This window comes from Mus pahari, chromosome 3, assembly GCF_900095145.1.
Source record: "Mus pahari chromosome 3, PAHARI_EIJ_v1.1, whole genome shotgun sequence".
In the NCBI taxonomy this organism is placed as follows: domain Eukaryota; kingdom Metazoa; phylum Chordata; class Mammalia; order Rodentia; family Muridae; genus Mus; species Mus pahari.
Window position 1 is genome coordinate 107,909,082 of NC_034592.1, and position 10,736 is coordinate 107,919,817.

Consider the following 10,736-nt stretch of genomic DNA (forward strand, 5'->3'; position numbering starts at 1 on the left):
GCAGAAACAAGCCTTTCTTATCTGGCCTAGAGGAGAGTATGAGAATGTTGCAGGCTCTGGTGTCATACCTGTTCCACAAGTATTTACTGAGTGTGCACCCCAGTGCTGGGCACCAAACCTGTCCAGGAAAGAAAGAGGAGAACCCTGTCCCATTAACAAGTGTTCAGTTGGGAGACATCCTAAGCAAGATAAATTAAATAACACTTTAGAACAGAGAAGACAGCCATTCAGACCCATACAGAGGGTTTGTGGGCTGAGGGGACTCTGTTACCTAGACAATGTGTTATTCAATCAAGAAATCAGAAATGAAGCTGAACCACTTTATAGGGTACCAGAGAAAGCAGGGACATCGGGAGAGTGTGCTCCAGTGGGGGAGACAGCGAGAGTGAGCCAATGTTAGTGCCTAGAGTGCAGAGTGGGTGGGAGAACGGGAATTGGCAGAAGTTAACAGGATTAAAGAGCTGAATGGTATGAAGTGGACAGAAATGATGGGAATCAGAACCACAGCAGTGACATCCGCCTGAGTGCTTTCCTTGGACACTTTTCTACTAAAAACGAAATGAAGAGTGTCATTTTCCTCTCAACCCCCTCCCCCACCCCCACCCCCTATCCCACACACAACCCAGACATGGTAAATCCTCAAGAGTAGTCTTTGACCTTTCTTCCCATGTCATGCTCTGGCCTCCGGCAGAGCAAACAGAAGGATGACTCTGAGGTCCAGGCTGATATTTAAAGTGAAAACATGTAATTCATGGTTTCAAAGGACCCATCAGCATATTCTCCAGCAACCCACTAGACCATCATTCCTTGTTATTCCCGGATTTAAAGACTCGGTCTGGGGTAAAACTGGAATCTCTGGGTTTCTTTCCCTCTAAAGCTGCCCACACGGACAGGAACCCAATTTATACTGGATGTCGTAACTCCAGGCTAGCCTGAGCTACAAAGTGAGATGTTGTCTGGGGGTGTTGGTGGGGGATGGATTCAGGAATCTGAAATGAACCTTTGCTGCAACTGCAGACATAGGACAACTGGCAAACCTGCGGAGGTGCCTGGTGAAGTGACTTGTTTCTTCACCTCACCAACCAAGTAGCTCCTGATCACTTTGCATCTTCACAGGGTGGCCAGTACCACCCTCTGCCTGCAGAGCGGAAAACGAGAAATGACCCTGCTGGCCAGGAAACAGCCCCAGCTTTCTGGGTCAGAAGTTGGCTAGGAGAGGACCCTGACTGCCAAGTAACTTACAATGATGTCAGAGCCCCACACAACCAGAAAAGACCAGCCAACCAGGAACAAAAGACTTAACAGGAGAAAAAAAAAAAAAAAAAAAAAAAAAAAAAAACCAAAAACCACAGAGCAAGCCTCCAAAGCTGCACTTTCTACCTCCCCCCACCCCATCCCACCCCTTTCTTGAAACAGGAGGAACAGCGGGAAAAGCTTGCATTTTAAACGGCTGCCCTTTCTCTCCTGGCTTGCTTTTGACTACAAGTGTTAACAGGGGGTGTCTTTTTGGAGTTCCTTTTCAACTCCAGGGCAGTGCTGTTCTTCCTAAATGTAAACATATATCTCTGTGCGAGAGAAAAGCAAGAAGAATCATAGACAAGAATATGCTTCCATGCAGGGTCTCTCTTCCCATGGTAATTAACCACACTCAAAGGAAAACCAAAAGGTTGGCGGAAATGCTCTTTCTCTTTAAGCGAGGGCATCAGGGTTGATTCCAGCCACTTAGAACCCTTAAGTGATACATGATTCGATTGGAAACTAATAAACATAGCCCGTTCTTGGAAATGAACTTTGAATTAAGATCCTCTTATTTGGGAATATATGATTCTTTTATTTCATTTATGACAGTCCGTACATCTTAAATGATGTAGCTTCAAGGACATTTTCATTTCTCCCACAACGTACTAAACGAAACACTTGCCTGTAAAACCGGCTCATTAGCCTGCAAAATTACACTGTACTGAATGGCTTTCATTCAAAGTGGAAATAAGATTTTTAGTAGGCAATTTCTGTATTTTCTAAAGCTACAGCTATGTTTGATTGCTTCTTCCCAGCTGTTTTACTTAGTGGTTATAAAGATAAATGGGGAGGGGGCTTGTAAAAATGAGCTCAAAAATAAATCCTAGACTAGAAAACTAAGTCAAAACTTCGGGGTACAACTGCGCCCACGGCAACACTGGGCTGCAGCAATTTGTCCTCGGGACGTCTGGGGGAGGCTGGGAGAGTAGTGAGGGCGCCTGGAGGAAGGGAGAGGGAGGGAAGGGAGAGGCGGCTTTGCAGGCTACAGAGGCGGCGCCAGCTGGGCGACCCGGCTCCGGGAGGCGCGGAAGGAGCCGCTCCGCTAAGGTGGGAGAGCCTGGGCGCGCGGCCGTGCGCGATCAGGGACGCGGCGGCCACCGAGGTCGAGGCCGCGGCGCGCGTGGGGCTCTGGGCGGCGCTGGCCGCGGTGGGAGCTGCAAAGCGGCGAGGGAGCTGGGATCTAAGGGAGCGACTCGGAGATGGATCGAATTACACCATTTGCCGAGCAGCGGTTTGTTTTGCTCCCGCTGGGTCCCGCCGCCGCCGCCGCCAACACCACCGCCGCCGCCAACACCACCGCCGCCGCCAGGGCTGGAGCGAGTGAGTTTCAGGATAGATCGCAAGGCGAGACCCGAGACCGTGGGATTGCTCTTTCTGCACACTGTCTTGATTGGCTCTTCCGTCTGACCCTGACAAGCTTTAATTGTCTGTTTTTGAAAGCAGGCTTCCCCATGAGAGGTAAGACAGTCGCCCAAGCTCCGCTGACGCTCTTGGATGCGTGATGGGGGTGGGACCCTGAGCCCCGAGCCCGCAGCGCAGCTGTGTGCGGGAGCGTGTGTTTGCGTGGGCGTAGCGTCGTATCTCCCTGGAGTTCATTGCTCTCCCAAGCCACACGGTCTCCAGCGGTGCCCGAGGCGCCTGGGGAGGTCTGGCTGACCGGTCCCAGCTGGCTGGTGGGCGGCCTGGGGGGCGGGGCGGGGAGGCTCGGCCCTCCTCCGGGGCGCACCCCTAAGGGAAGAAAAGACACCCTGGGCTGCAAGGAAAAGTTTCTTCCTGGCAGGGCAGGCTCGGCGCAGCTCCGTAAGCCGCCAGGGTGAGCCCGCCTTCCTCGCTGCGGGGCTTGGAGCCTCCAGCCCGCCCGCAGCGCAGCCCAGGCCGCCGGGCCAGCTTCGGCCGGGAGAACGCCGGAACAGCCTGGGAGGGCGGAACCACTGACTGTCCACGCGAGGACCGTGGGCACCCACTCGCGGGGCTCTCAGCCACTCTCCCCCGCAACTTTGCGTGCTTTGTTCTCTGGCTGAAAAATGCTCCACCGAAGCGCCCTAGACCGGGTCTTCTCCAGGCGGCAAGGGCTCGGCCGGGAGACGTGTTATGCTCTCAGCTCCCCATCAATTATGGATGGAAACAAATAAGGAAAAGTCAATTTTGTATGAACCGCGTCTTTCGCAGCCAGAGGCGTCTTGTAGCCGGGAGCAGAGGCAGGCAAACCGAACCCAACTACCAGGTAGGGAAACTTGCAGATTCTGCTGCAAATGACCCTCTGTAGAAATTGAGGCAGTAGCCACCCTGGGGAAATTTGGAAGCGCTTTCCGCTCCCAGTCGGACGTCTAACTCTTAGGTTCTAAGAACTTGAAGGTGTGGATGCAAACTGAGTTTGGAATTTTTTCTCATTATTCGGCTACCAGGACCATTGCTGGCAGAGTACTATTTAAATCTAATACTTGGGTTTGGTTTGGTTTTGTCTCGTTTTTTGTTTTCTTAAATGTGGAGCGCGCTGGAGAAGGGATAGGGGAAGTATTGCAGTAGGGTATGAGTTAGAGCACTGGGGGAATTGGACTGGTCAGTGAAAGGGACCGCACATCGTTGTTATAGATATATGCCCCCCCACACACACACTTTGTGTACAGTAACCGGACCCTGTGTCAGCCACTAAGGCTTCTTTTCCTTACATACAACGCTGCTTCTGGTTAGTTATGGGAAATGTCAAGGGCTACTTCCTCTCAAAACTTCTAGCTACTACGAATTTTAAGTCCGCAGTACCAAAATATATGTGTTTCCCCCTTCCCTCTGCTTGATACTTGATGCAATAAAGTAGAATCTTTTGTTTATTCCAATGCTGAGGTCTCAGGGAAAGAGTTAACATTTTTTATTCAGTTGCTTTAGTCTCTGCCCCTTGAAAAGGAGAAATACTCCCTTTGGAGAAAATCTCCAAGGCTTTTCTTCCCTGTATTGTGAAATCTTAGACAGCTGGGGGGAGTGTTTTACTGTCTTATTGATGGCATAAAACAATAGATTCTGGTGCTGTGTTTATTCATGATGTTAAGTATCTACCCTAGGAAATTAACTTCTCTTTAGTAGCAGTTAATGTAGTGAGTGACAGACCCATTCTCTCAAGCTAGCATGTGTTACACACAAGCATTTATCCTGGCTTAGATACCTAAACATTACAGATAAGCTCTGAGATTGGGCCTATATCACTGGGAACCTACACCACAGCTCATTCCTAGGTGAGATTTGATTTGCTGACTGCCAGGGGTTTTTGTTTAGGTCTCTGAGATATGCTCCCTCCGAGAAGACAGTTAAATACAAGGGCCTGAGATTTCTCTGCTGACAGGCTTAGATAGAGCAGCAAGCCTCTAACATTTCTTACTGGAGCCTGCAGAACATTGGTACCCATCTAAGAATGCTGGTACCGATTCTGAGGAGCTTTTCTGGGATGCATGTGAATGTGGCACGAATACTGTGATGTCTCCATCACCAGGCATCTGGTTAACTTGAGTTTGATTTAGATCTGTGGGCATTTTGCCACCCCCCTTCTTTTGATGCCCTCTAATAGTACCCGGCACCATCTGGTCATGCCTCCCTTGGTTTGATGGATTTGAAAGATGGCTGTGACGTCAGCCATAGTCCTTAGAGTGAGGGCAACTTAAAAATCCAGAAGACTTCAGTTCATTGGCTTGCTCCACAGGAAGGCTCTTTCCGGTAACTAATGTGGGTAAGTGGGCCTCTGTATCCTGTCTGGTGGTTGCTGTTCCTTGGACGGCCATGAACAAGTAGCTTGGATTCAGAACTTTGATTCCAAAAAACCCCTCATGGTTGTTGAAAACTTAACTGAGTCTGAGGGAGCTCTTCCTGCTGTTCTGTCATAATGAACCGTGGTAATTAGCTTAGTCATTGTTCTTGCATGTGAGTCTCACTAAGATACAAAGGGTGAAAAATGCATCTGAAATAGGGTCATTTTTCACTCTTCCGATGCATTTCACGCAGGACTGAGAGCCGGGCTAGATGCCTGACCAGCGTTAGTGCGACCCTAGGAGACAAACTCTTGCCCTGACATGCTGTAGGACAAAATGCTATCTTTTATTTCTGTTAAGGGTCTGTAAGCTTGCATAGACTAGATTTACTTCTAGAGGAAGCAAGAGGCAGTTGAGGTAGGCCAACCCATCTGTGTTCATTGAGTACCTGTCATCTGCAAGGAGCTATAACCATGAGCCAACACCCCGTGGCCAGATATGTTTTTGTATATTTACCTTGAGCAACACTACTAACTAGAAAACCAGATCGGGGAGGGGGCAAGAAATATAAATATATGTCTCTTTTTGTGCAAATTGCTCTATGACCACACTTTAAAGCAAGACAGCCTGCATATATTGTTCCTGGTGCAGGCCTCCCTGCCGTCAGCATTAATGAATGGGCTGTCAGTATAGTTTGTGTACTGGGTCTGTCACAGCAACGGAATATGGAATTATCCAAGGCTTATGTGAATGGAGATTTAGCATCCAAAAAAATCTAACCAATCCAGCGTCCTAGGATATGATAGAGGACATTTGACAACCCCAGTTGGAAGGAAAAGTGTTGTGATTTATTCCTGTGCCACATGCAAAACAGGGAGACCCTGTGTGTGACGCCATCAAGCATGCCAGGACACTTTTCAGTTGACGTGGCTGTCTTCAGGCTGTTTCCCTATCAGACCGTGATAACAGGGGTGGTGTAGCTGACCACTAAGGTGGTTTTCATTTCTCCTTAACAGGAAAGTTGTTGTAAGTTCTTAATTTAAAAAAGAGAAGAAGCAGGTTACAGCTAAGGGCCTTCAGATCTGTGGAGTGCAGAGCCCACACGAGTGCTAGTGTTTCTCAAACTTCTCTTTTCTATCAGGCTTTGTTAACTTACCCAGATTAGCATTTTAACAACCCTGAAGTGAACTTCTGCCATGCTTTCCACTTGGACACAGTATGTAGATCATCCATCATCCTGTCCTTGGTTCCAACAGGCTGCTGGCTCTATCACCATTTGGAGGTACACAGAATCCATCCAACTGTGAATAGCACAGCTGGCTACAGCAATCTTTCCTTCCACACCACTGGCAACATTGTCTGGCTGTGGTAACTAAAGCTAACACCCAGAACAGGAAGTTTCCATCTTTTTACAACCTGCGCCAGACAGGCCCCTCATTCAGGGTTGGAAGTCCACCTGCCACAAGGCCTGGTGGCTTGCAAGGTGTGTTGAACTTACAGGGGAGCTTGTTCCAGCCTTAAATGGCATGTGGCCACAGCAGTGACACTTTAGGGGGTGATACAGTTTTAGTCACAGAATTACAGAGTGAGGAAGCTTTATTCAGATGCTGCTCATCCCACCCTTCAAGAATTCATTCTATCCATTCTATCCGAAAGGTGAAGAAAGAAATAAGAACAGCATTTAGCCTGTGACCCAGAACTAGAGACAGTAAAAGATCCGTCTAGCTCTTCAGTGACCTGCGCATGCCCTGGCTTTATCCCTTTTGTAGACTGTGCAGTGGAGCCTAAACACAGGCTGTGGTCTATAGTACACACAATTTTGATCACATCTTGTTTTCCCCATTCTTTATATCTGTAATGGTAGCTGTTGCTTGTTAGAGAAAGAATAAAATGTGTTAGGCAGGTGAGTTTCTTAGGAGATATTGCCAAGCTTTCAATGGTCTGGTTTGAGCTTTTCTAACTGAGAATACTTCTTCAGGATTTGATGTACAGAGGGGGTGGGGTCATTCCACACTTTGGTGTGAGTGACCTCAGCCACAGAATAGCAGGGACAAGGAGGGTGGTGGTGATGGAAGAGGAAGATGAGAAAGAGAGGGACCAGAAACCAGAACCCCCAACAATGAGTAGAGTCAGGTGATTAAACTCCAGATGCCCTAATAAGATCACCATCTTGATTATGTGCAAGACTCGAACACCTACCAGGAGGTAGGCTCCTTTATCATGACTTGATACGAGAAACTGAGGCACCCAGTAGGGAGTTCATCCCAGCCCACATGGCCTCATCCCAGTACTGGATCACTTTGATAGTTCTGACTCTTCTTAATAAAGTTACCTTTGTGGAGAATATGTTCATTGAAGACTTATTGATGTGAGTGTGTCTCCTGAGTCGTGTCTTTCTTGCTAACCTAAGTCATGTCTTCCTGTTGGCCAGAAAGCCATGGCATCATCAGCGGCCTCAGGTAGCACCTCTCCCAGGGCTCCTCTCCGTGCAGGGCTTTCTTCTCTGGGATGGCAACATAGAAAGACATATGGCCATATTCATTCTTGAAAAGGTGCCATCTGGGTGCACGTACTGTTCAGTCCCTGATTGTGTCAGGTGACAACCTATTACATACTTCTGTGCCATTTCTCAGAGGTGTTCATGGGCCATAGCTCTGGGGTTGGAGATGCTTGCCTGAAACCTGACCATGGATTCCAGCATGCAGCCCACTGTTCTTCATAACTGCTTTGAAGGCGCTCTTTGACCAGTGATCAGACATGCTGCTGAGATGGTCCATCTCCCGTGCAGTAACTTTTTGTTACTGTGCCTTTTCCTTCAGAGTTCCTATGGGAGAAAAAAACTTAAAACCAGATATTCGTTGCCATTACACATGATGCTGAAATTTAGGGTTTTCACCATGTATTTAAGGGAAGGAAATACAGGTTTCAAGAGTAAGCGTTCAGTGTGTCAGTACATGTATAATAAGGCCTCAGGAGGATCTGCAACCACTTAGCCTGTTATTGGAGTCTGCATTTAGCAGTAGAGGCAATGGTTTGCACTGGCACAAAAGAACGGGAGTGGAGGAAGCGCCTTAAGAAAACACTTCTGTTCCTCGGTGGACCATCAGCACACCAGGAAGCTAGACTCTCTGCCTTTGCCAGCACCGCACTTGTAACCACAGGAGTGCTTGGAAGATCTCAGACTTCCCTCGGGTAATTGGCAGATGGAAGAAAGATAGTTCTGAAAGCAGTAGACAAAGAAAGACCCCAGAAGTAGTGGTCATATTCCACATTTCTGTTCTTGTCATTGTCGCAAATGTGTTCATTCAACTTTGACCAAGGGTCTGCTCTGCATGAGTTCGTAGAGGAGCATGACACAATTCCAGAACTCTAAGCAAATAGCCACAGTAGAATGGGGTATGTTTTAAGTGCCAGAGACGATATGCCCAGTCCTGTGGAAGCTGAGCAAAGGGAGGTTATTTCTGGCAAGGGTGGTCAGGGATGGCCCTGTGGAGCCACTGATATTTGAGCTGGTCGTTGAACTAGGTAGGACTTGGACAGGTGGACAGTGAGAGGCGGTGGGGGAGGTGTTGACAGAGAAGGCATTCCAGGCATAGAGAACAGCTTAGGCAAAGGGCCTGGGGTGGGGTGGGTTTGGGGTCAAGGTCAGATGTCTGCTTTTGAGTCCTTACCTACTGCAGAGTTGTATTTCAGGTGCGCAGTGGCAGTTGGCTGTGCAACCCACAGAGATGTATTGGGTGTCCCTGAGCTGCTGGCTTCACAGAGTAAGCCCTCAGAATGCATGGGATCAATCTGGGGCAACTCCGATTGCTCCGTGATGCGTGGTGAAAACCCCATGTCAGCTGCAGGTGGATCATGTATACAGGAACTCAGTAGTGAGGACCCAGCGAGACCTCTGCTCATGGAGGTACTGAGCAGAAACAACCTAGGTTGTTGACTGGTCTGCTTTATCCTTTCTTTTTAACACGGAAAGACTTTAAACATAGACTCTTCAACTTTTGTTTTTAAAAATGCATGTTTATATAAGCATTCTGGAAGGGAAAGAAGATGATGTGGAGACAGGAAATAGAGATGAGAATAAAAACATTGAAGCCATGGTAATGAGATGGACCGGAGTGTAAGGTCCATTTAGATAGCAGCTCCCTAAGGCGGTGGCCTGGTTCAGGTCAGCAGAGGGAGAAGCACATGTGTTCAGCAAATGTCATAAGCGTATGAGCGAGTTTTATCATACTGCAGATGTAGTCTCCGCTGGCGGGCAGCCTGCACAGAGCGGTTTGAGGCTGGGGCAGCTTATTCCTAATAGAGGAAAATGACTTGGAAAATTATGACTGCATCCTTTAGGAAGTGAACACTTCCTTTGTGGTTCCAGGGCAAACTTTCTGATTCCAGGGTTGGCTCTCTGTGTCATTTCCTCCCTAACACTGTGACTCCCCCTTCCCCATTCCAGACCTTCCTCCAAGCTAAGCAGAAGCAGGGATGATTCTCAGCCATTGTTAACCCAGAGGTTAGAATCAACACACAGTTAAGCTTAATGGCCAATAAAAAACTTTGGGGGAGGAAAGACAGACATTCTGCCGTGTAAGTGTGCTTATTAGAATATGTAACAATGAAGGAGGAATAAGGTGAAAATGGGGACATTGGGAATGGTCAAGTCAGCTGCTTTCCCAAGCCTTGTACCCGCCCCTGGCTCAGTGTCCCAAGGTATATACAAGTCTCTCACAAATTAATGCTCTGCATGATAGACTTAGTGAAGCATGGCTGCCAATTAAACATCAATCAGAAATTACAAAATAGGTCAGTAGGGAGAGGTCTAACCACGAGCAAATCCATTATGGGGAACAAACTTTTTAAGGAATATTCCAATGACTTAAAACAGAGAGCCTGTTGAGTCTAGCCGTTGATCTGCCGCCTGCACAGTAGCTTGAAGAGAAAGGCACGCGGCTCTCCTGTGTCCAGTACAGTTGCCTCTAAACCCAATCTAAAATAAGCTGGCCTGGCTCAGCGGGGCTAATAATAACAGTGCGTGCGATGTGTCTGCCCTGCGCTGTGGCACTGTACCAAGTAACTTTAAATATGTCGTCTCATTTAATCCTCTCTCCGCCCCCGAGAATGTAAGGCTGAGAGCAAGGGGCTGGCATATGTGAATCCTCACGATGTGATGTGCCTGACAGGAAAGCAAATATGCTAAATCATTTGATCAGCCTCCTTTAAGATGGCAACTATGAGTAACATGCTTATTGTACAGAGGAAGAAGCTGAGGCGTGGGAGAATAAGCATGTCCGAAGTTAAACCACTCCTCAGTGGTGAAAGCGGGGGAGGGGTAGGATCTGTGAGAGGGGGTGTGGTTCCATAAACTGTGTGATCTTGAGCAAGTTGCTTAACCTCTCTGAGGCTTATAAACGGGAGACTGTTCTAGGAGTACCTGTGTCTGAAGACTGTTGTGAGACATTAATGAATTAATATTTGAAGAGCATTATAGTAGTGCTTGGCATACAGCAGTGTTTTAAATATACCACTGCCTGTTAGGTAAAAATAAAAGACAGCCTGGCTCCAGAGACACATATACTCCCCCCACAGACACATACACCCCCCCCACAGACACATACACCCCCCCACAGACACATACACTCCCCCCACAGACACATACACTCCCCCCACAGACACATACACCCAAACTTACCCTCTCCCACAATGCCTACTCCC

The 10,736-nt window shown here is 48.1% G+C and overlaps 1 protein-coding gene across 12 annotated transcripts in view; it reads left to right on the forward strand.

The window, feature by feature from the left end:
- The first annotated feature begins 2,399 nt into the window (after positions 1–2,399).
- Sema6d (semaphorin 6D) overlaps positions 2,400–10,736 on the forward strand; it is a 58,325-nt gene continuing 49,988 nt past the window's right edge. For 4 of the 12 annotated variants that reach the window (XM_021194885.2, XM_021194883.2, XM_021194881.2 and 1 more), the window contains exon 1: positions 2,401–2,757. The gene's annotated coding sequence lies outside the window, so the exon portion shown is untranslated. The other 8 variants (XM_021194887.1, XM_021194882.1, XM_021194889.1 and 5 more) reach the window with 4 other exon arrangements.